Source organism: Mus musculus, chromosome 2 (assembly GCF_000001635.26).
Source record: "Mus musculus strain C57BL/6J chromosome 2, GRCm38.p6 C57BL/6J".
In the NCBI taxonomy this organism is placed as follows: Eukaryota; Metazoa; Chordata; class Mammalia; order Rodentia; family Muridae; genus Mus; species Mus musculus.
The window spans coordinates 14,512,594-14,534,202 of NC_000068.7; the positions used below are offsets into that span (position 1 = coordinate 14,512,594).

Here is a 21,609-nt window from a genome sequence, read left to right on the forward strand (position 1 = left end):
AGTCACAATTCCTCTGAGACCCTGAGATCCTGGTGTGACCAAGCTTCTGGGATGCTGGGATCCTGGAATCCTAAGATCCTGGGCATGTTAAAGCGCCTGGAAATGGTACCTCCTCTGGAGACCAAGGGGCTGTCTGCTGTGTTCAAAATCAAGGTACACCAGCAATGGCCAGAAGCTGCTGGTTGGGCAGGTTTCTTGAGTCCTTACTTCTGCTGGGATAAGCCCCTCAAGGTTGTTTGGGAACAGATGTTGCCTTCGACTCCTCAGTGACCCTAAAATCATGGGCATGCTAGGGTGCTTGTGGCATGGAGAGTCCTCTGGGAACCGTGGAACCATCCGCTGAGTTTGTGCCCAAAGTTGCCCAGGGCTGGTGCTGACCAGAACAAACCCCAGCAGCTGGTCAGATGGGTTTCCTATGTACCTGTTCCTGCTAGCACAGGCCCCTTCCATTGTTTTGGAACAGATGTTATGTTCCACTCACCAGTGACACTAAGGTCCTGTGTGTGCTAGGGTGCCTGCGGTATGGAGAGTCCTCTGGGGACAGTGGGACTGTCTTGGGAGTTCGTGCCCAAGGTGGCCTTGACATTGTCTTACACAGAGTAGAACAATTTAATTTTAATTAAGTTTAGCATATCCTTCCAGTCTGTACCTCCACTTGCACCCCAGGCAGATTGGAGTGCCTGCTTCTCCCTACCCCTACCCCCACCCCCACAGCCCTGCAAGTCTCTCAGGAGGACTGATCTAATCAAGGACACAGTAGAGACCACTGCCCCAATTTCCATGCCAGCTGTGACCCCACATAGCCCAGCAGACATGGAATCTGTCCTGCCCTATCAGAGTCTCACCTCCCTCTCCTATACCTACACCTGCACTCAGGGCAGATTGGTATGTCTCCTCCCTCTAACTCCCAGCGCTGTCTCTCAAGAGGCCTGCTCCAACCAGGGGCACAGGAGGCCTGGAAGAAGCTGAGGAGGAGGGTGACTATAGGAAGAACAGCAGTCTCAACTAACCTGGACCCCTGAGATTGCTCAGACACAGAGCCACCAACCAGGCAGCATATACCAGCTGATATGAGGCCTTCAACTCATATACAGCAAAGGACTACCAGGTCTGGACTCAGTGAGAGAGGATGCACTTAATCTTCAAGAGACTTGAGGCCCCAGGGAGTGGGAAGGTCTGGTGGGGTGGGGTTATGGGTGGATACATCCTCTTGGAGACAGGGCAGGAGGAATGGGATTTGGAACAGTCAGAAGGCAGACCAGGAGGAGGATAAAGATTGGACTGAAAAAAAGAAAATAAAGATTCAAGAATTAAAAGAAAAAATTATGTTGCTTAATCTCCAAGTATTTCAGGGCTTTCCTGAGTGTTTCTCACTTGTTTGTGGGTTAATTTCATGAGAGCCAGAGAGCAAACCTTGTATGCTTCTTAGTTTCAGGATTTATTCATGTGTATTTTAGGGACATGATGTGCTCATCTTGATGACTCTTCCACTTAGGAATAAAACAATGTGTCTTGTGCTGCTAGATAAAGAGCTCTTTAGAAGTTGGTTATATCTTACTGACTGACACTGACTTCACCTTCATGATTTTCTGCCAGCTGCATCTCTAACAGATGAGTGTTGATCTCTGTTACACTAAAGGTAAGGCTTGCAATAACTTGAATAGATAGTTGTCAGTGTTACTCTAAAGGAAATGGCTGTAAACAGCTGTCAAGTAATGTAATAATAAGGTTGAGGAGGAGGATTTGATGGTCCTTTGATTCAGTCTCAGGGTCTCAGAGGTAAATTTCACATCTGTTTTCAACATCTCTCTTCCCAATCATCTTATACCTGGATGAGTGGATTATAAGGTACTTTCCTTCTCCCAGGTGGAAAAGTTGAATACCTGAGATTGGCATTTACTCTCCTCAGAGTCACAAAGGTACCAACTCAAAATAAAGCCCAGTTGGTTCCATTCAGCTTGACTCTCTCCTCAGAGAACACAGCATTCTGGTGTTTGTCAAAATGGCGAATTTCTTGCCTCCCACCACCCGTGGGAAGGTTTATTTTCTATGCCAATCTCCTCATACCCCTGGGGGGTGGTTAAGATCACCATAACTTGGCTCCTTTGAAATAGATTTCTAGACACTTAAACTCATTAGATTGATCACTCATAACTGGCCAGTTTCAGGAGAGGTTCCTGCTTGGGAGAGCCAATTCTGGTAAGTCTCTGTAGACTCTTATATGTCTCTGCAGTTTCTGACACAGGGGTATGTTGGTGAAATCATTTTCTTTGTGAGTGAAAGAAAAGTTGTTGGATATATATATATATCCATCCTTAGGGCAAAGCAATGACTTGCAAGTTTTTCATGTGCAAAAGTAGAAACGGATTCCTTTGGCTTTTTTTTCAATTGCTTTTTTGAAGTGCTGGGAATTGAACCTAGCTAGATGAATGCTATGTAGCTGAGCTTAAACTCCAGCCTACTCTACTAATCTTTTAATTAAATTCTTTGTGCTATTGAGAACTGGGTACATGATCAGATATTGCACTTATAACTTTCAAGTATTTTCTCCCATTCAGTAGTTTTCTTTACAATTTTTTAATGTTTAAAAAAATTAATTCTCCTGGAACCTAGTCTATCTGTTTTATTTTTAGTTGCCCATTACTTTTAATATTGCATCCAAAACTCTTACTAAATCCTAGGCCATGAAAAAAAATACCCCAAGAGTTTCTTAAACCCTTTGTTTCCTCAATTTCAACATTTATGGGCATCTTCAAAGTATGATTTTATTAAATCATCACACCAAATCTATGTGGTATTCTCATCCCCTTTTATTGATAATGGCATCTAAGAAAAAAATAGTAATTTCCCCAAGACTGCACAAAGACTAAATTGACAAGATAGTTGAACTGTTGCTTCCAAATTCTTGATCAATATAACTGGGATGAGGTCCTAGTGTTCAGGACCAAGCTATAATTCATAAGGTTTTCAGCAGTTCCTCAAGTCATAAGTTATTCTAGAGAATCATCCAACAGTCTTGCACACTTAATTGTCATGACTAACTATGAATGCTTTATGAATAAGTAGTATTAATTTGAACGGTGCTCATGAGTATGAGGAAGGTTCAAATGCCGCACATATGGCAGCAGACAGTCCTGGACAGTCTTCAAACAATTTGACATTTTAATCTTTTAGCAAGGCTAACAGAACTACAGAGAATTTTGTGGCGAAACTGTCAACTTAAAGATTCAGTTGCTTCTATATTTTGTTGTTTCTCAGAATAGTACTGGTTGGATTTAAATAATGCATATGATGTGTAGAAATGTATACACTATGTAGTTGTATGTAGGTATATTAATGCTTACTTTATGTGCCAGAGTGAATCAGTGTTCACAGAAACAAAGCCAGGCACGTACAGGTGCAGAGTGTTAAAAGCTACAAGGGAGACTGGCCAGATCACAAGGGTTCTTCTTTCACGATGAATTTTAAACTCTTATTCATTTAGAAGAATTGGAATACTTGCCTTTCCCAAATTTCTCAGCTGATTTTCCTCAACTTTGAAAAATACCTCTAAGAGATTCTAAGAATTAATTCTTGCATAGGAAAATTAATGTATTAATTAGAATCAGGTTCTGAAAATAAATGTTCTTTCCACCATGCTGTCTATATCTGGCAGCAACCCAGAGGCTGAAAATGAAAGTGATAAGAAAAACATCTCTGGGATTTATGGCTAAGAGGCCTCTAGGGTAGCCTTTTGGGAGTGATTATGGGATGCATGAGCTTCCTGATGCTTTTGCTGCTATAACACATCAGCAGAAACTCATTAGCAAAAATCAGTACTCATGTGTATTTTCATAGTTCTGGAGTTCAGAATTCCATAGGTTTTATGGGCCTAAAGTCAGGTTACTTGGTAGGGCTGGTTCCATACTGTGATCCTGCATTAGTTTATGGCACTATAGCAACTTACCACAGATGGGTTAGTTGAATAAAGAACAGAAATTCATTTCTCACCATTCCAAGAGGGAAAGATTAAAAGGTCAGCAGGATGGGTATCTCCAAAGCCACTGCTTGAGATCACAGCTTTCCCTACATCAAGCAAATTAGAAAACTGCTTCACTTTAGAAGGTCTCAAACTCATAGTTTTTCCTCTGGGATATGTTGATTTCTCCAATTTGAGCCTTGTTTCTTTACTTTAATGGGTCATTGACCTTCAAAAGAGGCTAGTGTACATAGAAGCCATTTAAAGCAATATTTAAGCCACTGTTATTTTATTTTTGTTTTTTAGTGTATGTGTGCACATGAATGCAGGCACTCATGGGGACCAAAAGAGGGTATGTGATCTCCAAAAGCTGAAGTTACATATGGAGCTATTTGCTGCTTGAGAAGTTGTTGGTAACTAAATTCAGGTCCTTTGTAGGAGCTGCACATATTCTTAATTCAGGAGCTATCTTTTCAGTCCCTAATCCATTGTTCTTTAAAATTTCAACAATTTACATATACTCTCCTGCTCTTTAGGGAGCATTAACAAAATAATACAATAGTCCCCATTAATCTGAACCTTTACCACAATTCAAACAATGTCTAAAAATATTAAACAAAATTTCCATAAATAGGACAGTTCATAAATTTTTAAACTATACTCCCTTCCAAGCAACACTGATGAATTCTCACACCTATCATGTTCCTCCGTATATGGGCTATGAATAATCCTTTATCTAGTGTATCTACACTGCATAAAATATACACATTACTTACCTGGAGGCCATCTTGATTACTATGTCAGCTATGTTGATAATGTGTATCCAAATAATCCTTATTTTGCTTCTTAAAAAATTCACTCTAGAGAAGTGGTTCTCTACTTGTAGCTCATAGATACTTTGAGAGATGAATGACCCTTACACAGGGACCACTCAACACCATAGGGAAAACACAGAAATTAACATTACAATTCAAAGCAGTAGCAAAATTGTAATTATGAAGTAACAACGAACATAATTGTATGGCTGCGGGTCACCACAACATGAGGAATTGTATTAAAGGTTGAGAACCACTGCTCTAGAACATTAGAATGTGATGCTGCAAATTAATATATTCAGAAAGAAGCTGTGAAGAGTTTTCAGTATCACCTGATATCACAAAAGAATAAACAATGGGACAGTAAGATAGCTCAAGAAAGAGGCTATGTTCACATATGTATTTTATTGCAGTATGTTATATTACCGTTTTATTAATTTCTAATTTATTACTGCATCTAACTTATAAGTTAATCTTTATCATGGGTATGTATATTTAAGAGATTCATAGTCTCTATAGGATTTGGTATTGCCGAAGTTTCGGCTACTCACTAAGGGTTTTAGAATGTGTCCTATATGGGAAAAGAGGTACACTTGTGCTCATAAAGGAAAAGGAGTAGGCAGGATAACATGACATCTGTGAGAGTGAACATAGTAATTAAGCATAAGTCTTTAAAATTGATTGAGGTTCAGGATCTAAGGAAATTGCAAAGGGAAGTTAAGTTTGCAAATATAATGAAGATTATGAATTAGATGATTTTAAATATGGAGATGTTACTGAGTTACCTGTTTAGGCCTGTGAGTCCCATGGAGCAACTCGAACTGGGTACTCCTGAAAGGCAGGCTGGGGCTGAAAGAGACTAGCTGGTGAGAAAAGAAAGAGGCCAAGACAATTTTTCTCTGATCAAAGCCCCAAAGTTTACTAAGAGTCTGTGCTTATAAAGAAGGGGGGCCCTCCTCCGCCAATCCGTTCTTGGTGCCTGGAGCCAGCCTGTAGGCGACCCGATGTGCAGGATAGGATGTGTCTCCTGTCTCAAGGGTCTCTCAGCAGGTAGCAGAGTCTCAGAGGAGGGCAGTGGTAGTTGACATAACAATAGAGTCATCTAAGTCAGAAGGCTACACCCCAGGTGATCTCACATTCAGTGGCAGTCTGAATGTGAGATCACCTGAGTTAGCCTGCTTCAAGGCTGAGGGAGGCTACATAGGCCCACGTAAACAAAAAGTCCTTAAAAGAAAGAGAGAGAGAGAGAGAGAGAGAGAGAGAGAGAGAGAGAGAGAGAAAGAATGAAAAAAAGAAAGAAAGAAAGAAAGAAAGAAAGAAAGAAAGAAAGAAAGAAAGAAAGAAAGAAAAAAAACAAAACCAGAAGAAAGTGAGAAAGCTGCTGCTCCTCTGGAGATCCGTTGTCTGACCCCTGCTCTGCTGGCCTCCATCAGGCCTGCCAAACAAGGAATATCCAGGCTTGATACACTAAGAACAACCAATCCAACACTGCCCACAGGAGGCTTGCTACATGGGGAACATCCAGATTAGGCCTGCCTTCCCTATACAAGATACACTAGGAACATCTAGGGAGAACCAGATGGCTAAAGGCCCATGTAAGAACAAAATAAACAACAGCCAGGAAAACATGACATCTTCAGAGCAAAAAACAATCCTACTACAGCAAGCTCTGGATAGTCTAACACAACTGAAGAACAAGAAAATGACCTTAACTCCAACTTTATAAAAATGATAGATACCTTTAAAGAGTAAATGAAATAAATCACTCAAAGAAATACAGGAAAGTACAATCAAACAGGTAGAGGCCTTTAAAAGGAAACAAATAAACCCCTTGAAAAAATAGAAGAAAGTACAATTAAACAGGTTAAGGAAATAAATAAAATTATTCAAGAGCTGAAAATGGAAATAGAAGCACTAAAGAAAACACAATCTGAGAGGATGCTAGAGATGCAAACCCTTAAAAAGAGAACAGGAACAACAGACAAAAACATCACCAACAGAATGTGAGAGATGGAAGAAAGAATCTTAGTAGTAGAAGATATGATACAAGAAATTGAAACATCAATCAAAGAAAAATGGTAAATCTAAAAATTTCCTGACACAAAATAGTTATGATATCTTGGATACTGTGAAAGACCTAACATAAGAATAATAGGAATAGGAGAAAGTAAAGAATCCCAGCACCAAGTCCCAGAAAATAGTCTCAAGAAAATCATAGAAGAAAACTTTCCCAACCTAAAGAAAGAGATGCCTATAGAGCTTATAGAACACCAATTAGATTGGACCATAAAATAAAGTTCTCTTGTCACATAAAAGTAAAAACACAGTATCCAGAGAACATAAAAAAAGCTGAAAGGGAAAGAGGCCAAGTAACATACAAAGGGAGACTAACCAGAACTACAGTTGACTTTTCAACAGAGACTCTAAAAGGTAAAAGGGCCTGGACAGATGTCTTATAGCCTCTAAGAAACCACAGACGCCAGCCTAGACTACTATACCCAGAAGACCTCTCAATCACCATAGATCAGAGAAAACAAGATATTCCAAGACAGAACCAAATTTAAACAATATCTATCACAAACTCAGCCCTACAGAAAATATTTGAAGGAAAACTCCAAACCAAGGAGGCAAACTACACACATGAAAACACAGGAAATAAATTATTCCACACTAGTGAAAACAAAATACAGGAGGCATACACAAACACAACACACACACTGCCACCACCATCAAAATAACAGGAACTAATACTTATTGATCATTAATATCTCTCAACATTAATGTACTCAATCCCCCAATAAAAAGACACAGGCTAACAGAATGCATGGATAAACTGAATCCATCATTCTGCTGTATGCAAGAAACACACCTCAACAACAAAGCTAGACATTGACTGAGAAAAAGGGATGGAAAATATTTTTGAAGCAAACTGACCCAAGAAGCAAGGTGGAGTGGCCATTCTAATATCTAATAAAATAGACTTCCAAACAAAATTAGTCAAAAGGAAACAGGGAAGAACATTTCATATTCATCAATGGAAAACTCCACCAAGATGATGTCTCAATTCTAAACATATATGCCCCAAATACAAGTACACCCATATTTGTAAAAGAAAGGTTAGTAAAGCTAAAACTACACCTTGATCCACATATATTAATAGTGGAAGAATTCAACATCCAACTCTCACCAAATGACAGGTTGTCTAGACAGAAACTAAACAGAGTAATAATGAAACTAACTGAAGTTACAAATCAAATGGACCTAACATATCTATAGAACCATTTAGCCAAATATAAATACACACACACACAAACGCATATATATATATATATTATTCTGAGCAACTCATGGAATGTTCTCAAAAACTGACCATAATCAGTCATAAAGCCAGCCTTAATAGATGCAAAAAATTTAAAGAACTCCTTGTATCTTACCAGACCACAATGTAGTAAAGCTGGCCTTCAACAACAGAAACAGCAGAGAGCCTACAAACTCATATAATCTTAACAACTCTCTACTTAATGATCACTGGGTCAGGAAAGAAAGAAAAAAGGAATTAAAGACTTTCTAGAATTCAGTGAAAATGAACACACAACATATCCAAACTTATGAGACACAATGAAAACATTGCTCAGAGGAAAGTTCATACCACTGGGTGCATTCATAAAGAAATTAGTTCTTATGGTAGCAATTTAAAAATACACCTAAAAGCTCTAGAAAAAAATAGAAGCAAACATACCCAAGAAGAGTAAATGGCAGAGCATAATCAAATTCAGGGCTGCAATCAATCAATTAGAAACAAAAAACAATACAAAGAATCATTTAGGCCAAAATCTGGTCTTTTGAGAAAATCAACAAGATAGACAAACCCTTAGCCAAACTAATGAAAAGGCAGATAGACAGTGTCCAAATTATCAAAAATCAGAAATAAAAAGGGAGACATAACAATAGACACTGAGAAAATCGAAAGAATCATTAAGTTTGCTTTAAAAGCCTGTACTCCTCAAAATTGGAAAATCTAAATGAAGCAGATGATTTTCTAGATAGATACCACTTACCAAAGTTAAATCAAGAACAAGAACAGGTAAACTATTTAAACAGGCCTATATCCCCTAAGAAAATAGAAGCATTCATTAAAAGCTCTCCCCAAAAAGCCTGGAGTAAAAAGTTTTAGTGCAGAATTCCATTGGACTTTCAAGGAAAAGCTACTACCAATCCTCCTCAAACTATCCCACAAAATAGAAACAGAACTTAAACCACACAAAGGTGCAACAAAGAAAGAGAACTTCAGACCATTTTCCCTTGATACAAAATTACTCAATAAAATATTATCAAACCCAATCCAAGAGCACATTGAAAACATCGTGCCATCCATCGTGACCAGGTAGGCTTCATCCCAAGAAAACAAGGATGGATCAATATAAGAAAATCCATCAATGTAATGTACCATATGAGCAAACTGAAAGAAAAAAAAACCTACATGATCATATCATTAAATGCTGAAAAAGCCTTTGACAAAATCCAACACCCCTTCATATTAAAGGTCTTGGAGATGTCACAGTTACATGGTGCATACCTAGACATACTAAAAGCGATATATAACAAACCAATAGTCAGCATTAAATCCAGTGGAGAGAAACTTAAAGCAATTTCACTAAAGTTGGGGACAAGACAAGGTTGCCCACTCTCTCCCTATATATTTAAAATAGTACTTGAAGTTCTATCTAGAGCAATAAGGCAACTAAAGGAGATCAAGCGAATGCAAATTGAAATTAAAGAAATCAAAGTATTGCTATTCAAAGATGATATGATAGTATACATAGGACACCTAGCATTCAAATAGAGAATACCTACAGCTGATAAATATCTTCAACAAAGTGGCTGGATACAAAATTAAGTCAAAGAAATCAGTAGCCTACCTTTATACAAATACTAAATGGGCTGAGAAAGAAAATTAGATAAACAACATACATTACAATAGGCACAAATCATAAAAAATATTTTGATGTAACTCTAACCAAGCAAGAAAATATCTGTATGACGATGACTTCAAGTCTCTGAAGAAAGATATTGAGAAAGATATCAGAAGTTGGAAAGAGAATCAGTAGGATTAACAGTGAAAATAGCCATCCTACTAAAACCAATTTACAGATTTAATGCAATTCCCATAAAAATTCCAACACAATTCTTTATAGACCTGGAAAGAGCAATTCTCAACTTCTCTTGGAAACAAAAACAAATAAACAACAACAACAACAACAAAAAAAAAAAACCCCAGGATATCTAAAAAATCCTGAACAATAAAAGAACATGTGGAGGTATCACCATCTCTGATCTCACCTGTACTATAGAACGATAGTAATCAAAACTGCATGGTATTGGTATAGAAACAAACAGGTTGAACAATGTAATTAAATTGAAGACTGAGAAATAAACCCATACACCCAAAGACACTTGATTTTTGACAAAAAAGGCAAAATCATACAATGAAAAAGGGAGAGCATCTTCAAACACATGTGTGCATGTAGAAGAATGCAAGTAGGTCCACATATCACCTTGCACAAACTTCAAGTCCAAATGGGTCAAAGACCTCAACATAAAATTGGATGCATTAAATGTAATAGAAGAGAAAGTGGCGAACAGCCTTTAATGCATTGGTACAGGAGGCAACTACTTCCTGAGCAGAATACCAAGGGCTCCGGCTCTAAGATCAACAATTGATAAATGGGACCTCATGAAACTAAAAAGCATTTGTAAGGAAAAGGACACTGTCAAGAGGATAAAATGCTAGTCTGTAGCTTGGTAAAACATCTTTACCAACATTACATCTGACAGAGGGCTAATATCCAAAATATATAAAGAATTCAAGAAGTTAGACATCAACAAACCAAATAACCCAATTAAAAGTGGGATGCATAGCTAAACAGAAATCTCAACAGAGTAATCTTGAATTCTGAGAAGCTCTAAAGAAATGTTAAATGTCCTTAGTCATCAGGGAAATGAAAATCAAAATGATTTCAGAGGTCCCATCTTACACCCATCAGAATGGCTAAGATCAAAAACCTAAGTGATAGCACATGCTGTCAAGAATGTGGACCAAGGGGAACACTTCTTCATTGCTGGTGGGATTGTAAAGTTGGAAAACCACTTTGGAAATCAATTTGTTAGTTTCTCAGAAAACTGAGAATAGTTTTACCTCAAGACCAAGTTATACCACTCCTGGGCATATACCCAAAAAGATGTCTCATTAGACTACAGGGACATTTGCTCCACTATGATTACAGCAGCTTTATTCATGATAGCCAGGAACTAGAAACAATTTAGATATCTTTCAACTGAAGAATGGATAAAGAAAATGTGGTACATCTACACAATGGAATAGTATTCAGCTATTAAAAACAAAGACATCATGAATTTTGCAGGCAAATGGATAGAACTTAAGACTATCATCCTGAGTGAGGAAACCCAAAACCAGAAAGACATGTATGTTATGTACTTACTTATAAATGAACATTAGCCACAAAGCACAGGATAACCATGCTATAATCCAGAGAACCAAAGAAAATGAGTAATATGGAAGTTCCAAGGGAAAACACATGAATCTCACTCAGAAGGGGAAGGTAAGTAGTCATCAGATGTGAATGGAAAAGAGAGAACTGGGTGGGAAGAGGAGTGAGAAAAGGAGTGGGGATGTTGATCAGTTGTGGAAAGAAGGGGGCAGGAAAGGGCTGGGAAGTGAGAATGGAAATCAGTCGGGGGCACCTCTGGGACTAGCTAGAGGCATAGAAGGAAGGAAAAATACTGGAAGTATATGTGGTATGGGAACCTAGGTGAGTTTCCTACCTGAGGGTGATATAGAGACATAAGTGGCAACCTTCTGTAGACAGGAGGGACTTCCAGTGGAGGGAGGGCAACATCAACCCAGTCATGAAACCTTCCACCCCAAATGTATCCTGCCTGAAAGGTGTACACAGATAAAGAAACTGAGCAGAAACTGAGGAAATAACCAACCAATGACTTCCCCAACTTGAGACCCATCCTAAATGCGAGACCCAACCCCTGTCACCGTTAATGGTACTCTGCTATGATTGCAGATAGGAATATAGCATGATGGTCTCCCGAGAGGCTTCATCCAGCAGCAAATGGAAATCGATGTAGATCCACAGCCAAATATCAGGCAGAGCTCAGTAGTCTTGTGGAAGAGTGGGCAATAGGGGTCAAGGACACGACAGGAAGATCTACAAAGTCAACTAACCTGGGCCGATGTGGCTTCACAAGCACTAGACCTAGGCTCCCTACACATTTGTAGCAAATGATTAAGTTAGGGGTCTTCGTGTGGCACTCCTAAATAGTGGGGTTGGGGACTGTCTTGATCTCTGTTCCCTGACATTGTATTTTCTTCCCCTAATTGGGCTTCTAGGTTGGGCCTCAGTGGGAAAGGATGCATTTAGTCTTTCTGTAACTTACATGTCCCAGAGTGGGGTAGTACCCAAGGGAGGCTTCCCCTTCTCTGAGGAGAAGAGAAGAGGGCAATTGGAGGAGGAATTTGTAATGGTGAGACTGGGAGGTGAGGAGGAAGGGGAGTCTGTGATTGGGATATAAAGTGAATAAAAAAATAAATAATTGACAAAAATAAATAAATCTTACTTCAAAAGTAAAAAAAGAAAACTAAAAACAAACAGAAGAAAACCAGAAATTGGATAGAGGAAGAAATGTCAGAGGGAGTTTGAATGATAATTTTATACTTCATGACCACATTTGAAAGTAAAGAAAGAGGGCAGAGAGCATGAATGGCCTCTAGAAGATGAAAGAAAATGGAGTTTCCCTAAAGCCCCTGGAATGCCATGGTACTAAACACATCTAGCCTTGTGGGAAGTGTGTCCAATCTGTAATTTACAGAATTCCCAGGTAATACAGTTGTGCTTTTCAAAGTCAAAAGGTCAGTGGTAGCTTGATGTGGTGGTGATAGCAAATAATGCAGTATGAAAGACCCCAATGAGGTCCATACAAGATGACATGAGCAGAAAAACATATAACATGCAGTGTAAAAAGAGAATGGAAATGCTGAATGCTCCTAAGACTTTTAATATCTCACAGTCTGGACTTGCAAAGATCTCATGTATAGAGCTGAGCTTCAAACCTAAGATGGTCTCTCTCTTTTTTTTTAATATTTTTTATTATTATGTATTTTCCTCAATTACATTTAGAATGCTATCCCAAAAGTCTCCCATACCCTCCCTCCCACTTCCCTACCCACCCACTCTCATTCTTTGGCCCTGGCATTCCCCTGTACTGGGGCATATAAAGTTTGCCTGTCTAATGGGCCTCTCTTTCCAGTGATGGACAACTTGGCCATCTTTTGATACATATGCAGCTAGAGTCAAGAGCTCCAGGGTACTGGTTAGTTCATATTGTTGTTGCACCTACAGGGTTGCAGATCTCTTTAGCTCCTTGGATACTTTCTCTAGCTCCTCCATTGGGGGCCCTGTGCTCCATCCAATAGCTGACTGTGAGCATCCACTCATGTGTTTGCTAGGCCCCGGCCTAGTCTCACAAGAGACAGCTATATCAGGGTCCTTTCAGCCAATGCTTGCTAGTGTATGCAATGGTGTCATCGTTTGGAGGCTAATTATGGGATGGATCCCTGGATATGGCAGTCTCTAGATGGGCTCAGAGCTAAACAAAGAATTCTCACCTGAGGAATACCGAATGGCTGAGAAGCACCTGAAAAAATGCTCAGCATCCTTAATCATCAGAGAAATGCAAATCAAAACAACCCTGAGATTCCACCCCACACCAGTCAGAATGGCTAAGATCAAAAATTCAGGTGACAGCAGATGCTGGCGTGGATGTGGAGAAAGAAGAATACTCCTCCATTGTTGGTGAGATTGCAAGCTTGTACAACCACTCTGAAAATCAGTCTGGCGGTTCCTCAGAAAATTGGACATAGTACTACCGGAGGATCCCACAATACCTCTCCTGGGCATATATCCAGAAGATGTCCCAACTGGTAAGAAGGACACATGCTCCACTATGTTCATAGCAGCCTTATTTATAATAGCCAGAAGCTGGAAAGAACCCAGATGCCCCTCAACAGAGGAATGGATACAAAAAATGTGGTACATTTACACAATGGAGTACTACTCAGCTATTAAAAAGAATGAATTTATGAAATTCCTAGGCAAATGGATGGACCTGGAGGGCATCATCCTGAGTGAGGTAACACAATCACAAAAGAACTCAAATGATATGTACTCACTGATAAGTGGATATTAGCCCGGAAACTTAGTATACCCGAGATATAAGATACAATTTGCAAAACACATGAAACTGAAGAAGAACGAAGACCAAAGTGTGGACACTTTGCCCCTTCTTAGAATTGGAAACAATCACCCATGGAAGGAGTTACAGAGACAAAGTTTGGAGCTAAGATGGTCTCTTTATATTTACACACACACACATACACACACACACACACACACACACACAGACACACACACACACATACACACACACACATACATGTAACTTTTATTCTCCTGTAGTGAGTGTTGTCTCTGAGGCTTACTGCATGTCTCCTGACCCTGGTCTAAACCTGGAAGCTTCTACTTTCCAGACAATCCAATCTTGGCCTAGAATGTTTTCAGCCTCCAAGACTTGCTGCTGAGTAAGCTCATCCTTTCTTGTTCCTCCTGAGCTCTGGCTAGCTGGTTCAACTCGGCTGTTCTGGCTCAAACTCCTCTCCAAGTTGACTGACTTGGAGTGGCTTCTTAATTTTTCATCAAATTGCTCTGTGTGGTCTCAAACTAACTCTAACAATCTGTTCTAATCTTCTGGGTCCTTCGCATTCTCTGTCTCATTCTGCCTTCACCTATGTCTAGCTTGTTTTCTTCCTACAACTATTCAGCAAAACTGCCTCCTGTCTTCTTTCTTATGTTCACTCCCTGTCAATTGGTTGCTTACTTTGCCTCTAGATTTATCTTTGACTTTAGCTCTTGTTTACAGAAAGCTCTTGAGTTAAAAGTGCGTGCTAGGGCTGAGCTACACCACAAGATTTCTCCAGTTCACAATCTTGGGGTTCACAATGTGATCAAATATCCTGCAATACTACACACACACACACACACACACACACACACACACACACACACACACACACTCATACACACAGGCACACACAAAAACAATCACACACCCTCACATACACATGCACACACATATGCACACATACTCACACACTGCCACACACATATACTTAAACACACTCACACAAAGACACACACTCATACACACTCACACAAAGACACACACTCATACACACTCACACAAAGACACACACTCATACACACACATTCAAACTCACACTCTGACACACACTTACATACTCATAAACACTCACAAAACCATTCATACAAACTCACACACACTCACACATACACACTTACACATTTATAAAAAGATGCACTACTCCTGGAATGCAGTGATCCCAGAGGGAAGTAAGTTGTCTTACTGGTCACATTTGAAGCCTCTTGTTCCTCTATCACCCAGAGATGGATCTCTCAGCTTTCCAACATTTCTCCAGAATATCTGGGGTCACTGCCTTCTGGCATATCCACCCCATTGTCTCAGTGGTGATTATGTTGTTCTTATTGCTATTCTTTTTAATTTTAACAAAACTTTAGAATTTCAAATATTAGTGCTGTATTTATATGATTCCCATCCCTTTGTCTCCCCTCCCCAACTCTTCCTGAGTTGTCTCAACTTTTTCTCAAAGTTTTAACCTCTTCTTTTGTTCTTATTGTTACATGTAGATTTGTGTGTGTATGTATGTGTGTATAAGTGTGTGGGGAGTGTGTGCTCACATGTCATGTGCATGAATGTGTATGAATGTATGTGTAGTAGGTGTTTGCATGCATGTGTGTACATGTGCATATGTTTGCACATGTGAGTATGTGTAGCCTGTTGAGTTCTTTTTAGTGTTGCTCTTATGTATATATGTTTAAGCCTGAATACTTAGGATAGATAACCTGTCATGGGGCTTTTCCTAGAGACACCTGATTCTTCTTTCAGCAACCAATAGTATGTCATCTAGGGCTGGGGCATCTTGTGTTCCCTCCTACACACATTCACATTGGCATGGTAATGTGTTCACATGCACACACACACACACACACACACACACACACACACACACACACACTCACATTAGTATGGCAATGTGTTCCCCAACACACATTCACATTGGCATGCAGTGTGTCTTCTCTCTCTCTCTCTCTCTCTCTCTCTCTCTCTCTCTCACACACACACACACACACACACACACTCACATTAGCATGCTAGTTCATATATTTCCTCCCTCCCCCCACATACATTCACATTGGTGTGGTAGTGAAGTCTTTATGCAGGTCTTATTTAGGTGACCATATTGTTGTGATTTCATGGGTGAAACTTCCCTGTCAAGTATGGAAGGTACTAACGCATAGCAGATTTCCTAGTCTTCCAGCTGTTATGGTCTTCTTGTTCCCTGAGCTTTAGGTGTGGGAGTTGGTTGTATATGTATCTGTTGGGGGTTATGAAATCTTCCAATTATGGTTCTATGCATTTTGAGATTTTCTGTGGGTTTCTGTAACAAACTTCATCTGCTGGAGAAACAAAATCAAAACCAAAGCAACCAACCAAACAACAACAAAAACCAAAAGCAACCTTCTTAGGAGTCTTAGGAGTGAGAGATATGCATGCCTGTGAGTATAAGGATCAGTATTTCAAATGTAGTACGACATTATAGTGGTATAAGAAAATTGTTGTCATGGGTTATCCTCAAGGGTTAATGACCTTACCACCCACAGGTAGTTGGCTAGGTTTACAGGAGCTACCATGCATTCCCTCCTCTTGAACAAGCTTTATGTCCCATTAGACAGCTACTGGTTACCCCCAAGATGAGTCACTATTGCACTATTGGGGATATTGTAACATTCTAGCCCAGGATGTGGTTGATAGGCTTTACAACTTGGTAGAACTACTGGTTTTGGTTCTTTGATGGCAACTTTCATTGAACATCACAATACCATGGGAGCTAATTCTCAAGGAGAAGGCTTCTAGGTCAGTTCCATCTTAATTCACCCAAATGCTGTGTCCAAAATATATAGTATCCTTAGCAGTAGGGTCTTACCATCATGTTTTGAGAGGCAAGCAAGGGCAATGGGTATATTGTTTTAGGAGTGTCTTGGACTACCCTGATCAATAACTTTAAGGGGCATTTCTTATGTCTGGCATTTGTTTTTGTTGTTGTTGTTGTTTGTTTGTTTGTTTTTTGTTTTTGTTTTAGATAGTTTTGGGGGGGGGGCAGGATTTTCCCTGTTCAATCTATTAAAATATCAGTGCAGCAGGAGGCCTGTGATTGGACAGGGAAAAGGGAGGTGGAGCTAAGTTGGAGAGGTAGAGAGCACGGGGGGGGGGGGGGGCGCGGGGGGAGGGAGAAGGAAACAAGATGGAGGACAGACAGAAAGAAGATCCTGATCCCACATGGTTTTAAATAGTCACAGGTAGTTATGAATATCATATAGGAATAGATTAATTGGGAAAACTTGTCTGATCTAGGTGGGCAGCTTGTTCCACTATCAGTTGGCCCTGAAATTATTGTGTGGGCATCTTGTGAATTGAGAATTTATTGATATATAAATCTGACTGATTAATTATAAGTGTCTAGAGTTTTGTTTTACTGGGTTACTAGAAGGTGGGACCAATAACCACAGGGGTATTATGGCTGAGAGGATACAAGTGGTACTGAGGCAGTGAACTGGAGCTGGGAAGACTGTGATTGGTGGCTAGATGGGGCTCACCATGGAGGCATTGGGGTTGACAGGTAGAGAGTAGCTGGATGGAGTACGGGAACTTGGTGGTTCTTTTTTTAATATTTCCAGCAACAGATTGTGGATTTCAGAGGGGTCATAATTTCCCCTTCCTCGGTTTTTCCAATTTTCCTGTGTTCTTTTATCTCCTCTATGGCTCCTTCTCCCCCTAAGCCCTATTCCATGGTTTCTTTGTACTGCCCTGGTCTCTGTGACTACTCCAGTTTATACACTCATACCTAAAGGTGTGAAACTAAGACTTACAAGAGAGAATTTGTGGTAGACTGTGTTTGTTTTTTGCTGTTGTTGTTGTTTGTTTGCTTGTTTGTTTTTGTTTTAAAGAATATATGGTCAAGTTATCTTTATCATAAAGCCTTCAGTGATTTTTCTAGGATTTATATGAAAAAGTCCCAATTCACAGGTGATTTTCAAAGGGCTTTGAAGTCTACTTCCTTTCTTCCTATTTTGAGATGTCATATCTACCTGCTGAGCCTTATACTCTAGCCCAGCAGGACAAGTTCAGAATCCCTAAGTATTACCTGCACTTACTGCCCCTAAGAGTGCATACTGCCCTTGATTCCCTTATTCCTGTGTCCCTCCTGCTATCATCGAGTATCTTCACAAGCCTGAGTTTTACTCATCCCATGGTTGTCCGAATAGACCTTCAGCCAGGCATAGCCTCGTCCAAGTTTACAGAACACATCACAGAGTTCATCTGTGCCTGTATCACTTTTCTAATCTTTGAAAAACATAGCTGACAGAAGCAAAAATCAAAGAATTCTTTTGGAAGGTAGAGTCCATCATGGTGCAGGTGGTATGGCATTGGGGCTTGGCAGATAATAGTGGGATCTTCTGACTCTTTAACTTCATGGATAGCCAAGAAATAGGGAGCTCAAGATGTCAGAATGAGAGTTGGTTATAACTTTCAAGGCTCATCTTCAGTGACCCACTTCTGCTATGTGGGTTGCATGTTTCCAAGATTCCTTTACTTGCCAAGACAATGTGACCAGGTAGGAACCCAATACTCAAACATATGTGCCCATGGGAGAGATTTCACATCCAAATTGAAAGTGCCACCTTCTGAAGTTGTGACTTTTATCTATGTCTTAGCAATCTCACCTATGTACTGTTCCTTGTTTATGGAAGGCTACCATGTTAAACAATGTTTATTATTACAGTGGGATTAACTTGTTAGTCTATATAGAGATCTTTGCCAGTTGGGAAGTACACAGGAATGGGTGGCATATATTCAACTCTCTACAAAGTAGGCTGTCATCTGGGCCTGGAGGAGCAGACCTATAATTCCAGGTACATGGAGGGCTGAGGCAGGAGAATGATAGGTTTAAGGTTTGCTTAGGCAACTTGGGCATTTCAAGGGAAAAGTTAAAAGAAATCTTAGGATGTAGTTCAATGAAAGTGGCTGCCTAGAATGTGCAAGGAAGGCCCTGGGTTCTATCCACCAGTAACAATTCTCTCTCTCTCTCTCTCTCTCTCTCTCTCTCTCTCTCTCTCTCTCTCTCTCTCTCTCTCTCTTTCTCTCTCAAAACAATGACAAATGGCAGGTAGGTTCTTTCTTCAATCTCCTAATATTTGAGATATTAGTCCCAGTATACCTATACAAAGATCAGAAGTTGGGATAGTTTGGGAAAAAAAGGAAAATTATCTTTTTTTTTCCCATTTTTTTATTAGGTATTTTCTTCATTTACAGATAGCATTGAAATGTAAATGAAAATTATCTTTCTAAATCTGTACTACAAGAGTCTTCCTAGGAATCATGTGCCCTTCCCCCAGCCTTGAGTGGGCTAAATCAGATCTTGTTTTGCCACAGTTGCCTAGCCCACCTAGGGTAGAGTCTTCTGACCTAGGTGGTGTGTTTTCCTGCCACATCTGCAGCTACCTGCAAGAAGCCACTACCTTCTGAGCAGCTAAGCTTGTTTTCCTGACAAGATCCTAGCAGAGTGGGGGATGGGTTTCCCCCTTTAAATTCAGACTTAAGAATTAAACATTGGGCCTTGATTAGAAACTTTGTCTTGGTCTCATTCCTCTCTCCTTTGTCCTTCCCATCCATCCCCAGCTCTCCTTCCAGGTACACACTTCTCCTTGGCCACTGGCAGCTACAGAATCATATATGTTAAAGTGAGTTTTGCAATCCCTGAAACACACAGATCTAGTGGTATTTGGATTGAGATATTAATGAGAAGGAAAATGTTTTTCCAATGAGTTCCATGGGATCAAGAGTTTATTTTGCTTTTCTGTGGTGCATGAAGTGCTTGAATAAAAGAACAAAATAGGAGCAGGTGGGAGAGCCATCTTGGGTCCCGGGTCCCTCAGAGACCAGTCTGCACAGGAGAGCCTGTGGATTGCAGAGGCAGCATAGCTTCTGGAACAGGCCCCATTTTGGGCCTTCGTCTTCAACCAGGAAGCAGATCTGAGCTCCGGACATCTACCCTCCCTCCCTGACAGAGGAGGGGTGGCCTACAGAAAGCACTCTGACTACTGAGACACAGGAGAGAGTTGGACTCCCAGGAGTGTGGACAGAGGCTAACAGAATCACAGGAGGAACAAGCTCCAGCCAGAGACAGCTATAACAACTAACTCCAGAGATTACCAGATGACAAAAGGCAAATGTAAGAATCTTACTAACAGAAAGAAAGACCACTCACCATCATCAGAACCCAGTATGCCCACCACAGTGAGTCCTGGATAACCCAACACACTTGAAAAGCAAGATTCAGATTTAAAGTTGTATCTCATGATGCTGGTAGAGGATTTTAGAGAAGGAAATTAATAACTTACTTAAAGAAATACAGGAGAACACAACTAATCAGGTAGAAGGCCTTAAAGAGCCAGCACAAAAATCCCTTAAAGAATTACAGAAAAACACTGATAAACAAGTAGAAGCCCTTAAAGAAGAAACACAAAAATCCCTTAAAGAAGTATAGGAAAACACAACCAAACAGGTTATGAAATTGAACAAAACAATCTAAGATCTAAAAATGGAAGTAGAAACAATAAAGAAAACCCAAAGGGTGACAACTCTGGAGATAGAAACCCTAGGAAAGAAATCAGAAAACATAGATGCGAGCATCAGCAACAGGATACAAGAGATAGAAGAGAGAATCTCAGGTGCAGAAGATTCCATAGAGAACATGGGCACAACAATCAAAGAAAATGCAAAATGCAAAAAGATCCTAACTCAAAACATCCAGGAAATCCAAGACACAATGAGAAGTCCAAACCTACGGATAATAGGAGTAGATGAGAATGAAGATTTTCAACTTAAAGGGCCAGCAAATATCTTCAACAAAATTATAGAAGAAAACTTCCCTAACCTAAAGAAAGAGATGCCCATGAACATACAAGAAGCCTACAGAAATCCAAATAGACTGGACTAGAAAAGAAATTCCTCCTGACACATAATAATCAGAACAACAAATGCAGTATGAAAGATCCCAATGATAAGGAAACAAATACAGCCAGAATAAAGATTTCTTTGATACTATTACTACTACTACTACTACTAATAATAATAATAATAATAATAATAATAAATATAAATATAATGGTTTTGAAGAGGAAAACAACTTCCTCCATCATCTTGGGATCTTTGTCTACAAATAACAGTTTGGTAACCATCAGGAAGAAGTAACCGAAGATAAATGTTTCCTTGGTGATAGTTCATTTCCCTAGTGATCTCCACTGATATGAACTCCTCTCTGCTTCTTACATTGGCCTAAGTGTGGGGTAGTGGTTACAGCTACAGAGAGATTGATGTTCAACTTCTATGTAGAACAGGGAGAGTAGAAATCTTTTCCTGAATCTTTTTGACTGTCAGCTGCCTTTAACTGTAAGTAATACTTATGGTACCATAGACTTCATTTGGTGCCTACATAATCATATCTCTTTTGTTGGTATATTAGGACTTCACTTTTTGTTGTTTCATGGTTTTTGGTGATTCCAGGGCTTGAACTCAGGATCTTAAATATGT

The 21,609-nt window shown here is 39.7% G+C and overlaps 1 long non-coding RNA gene across 8 annotated transcripts in view; it reads left to right on the forward strand.

Annotated features, from left to right (window-relative positions):
• The window catches only part of Gm13266 (predicted gene 13266), a 60,693-nt gene continuing 39,084 nt past the window's right edge, over positions 1 to 21,609 (forward strand). For 3 of the 8 annotated variants that reach the window (NR_166186.1, NR_166184.1, NR_166185.1), the window contains exons 1-3: positions 1 to 153; positions 1,597 to 1,639; positions 4,265 to 4,310. This is a non-coding gene — a long non-coding RNA (predicted gene 13266). Of the gene's footprint in view, positions 154 to 1,495; positions 1,640 to 4,264; positions 4,311 to 19,695; positions 19,758 to 21,609 lie in introns of all 8 variants that reach the window. The other 5 variants (NR_166182.1, NR_166183.1, NR_166179.1 and 2 more) reach the window with 3 other exon arrangements.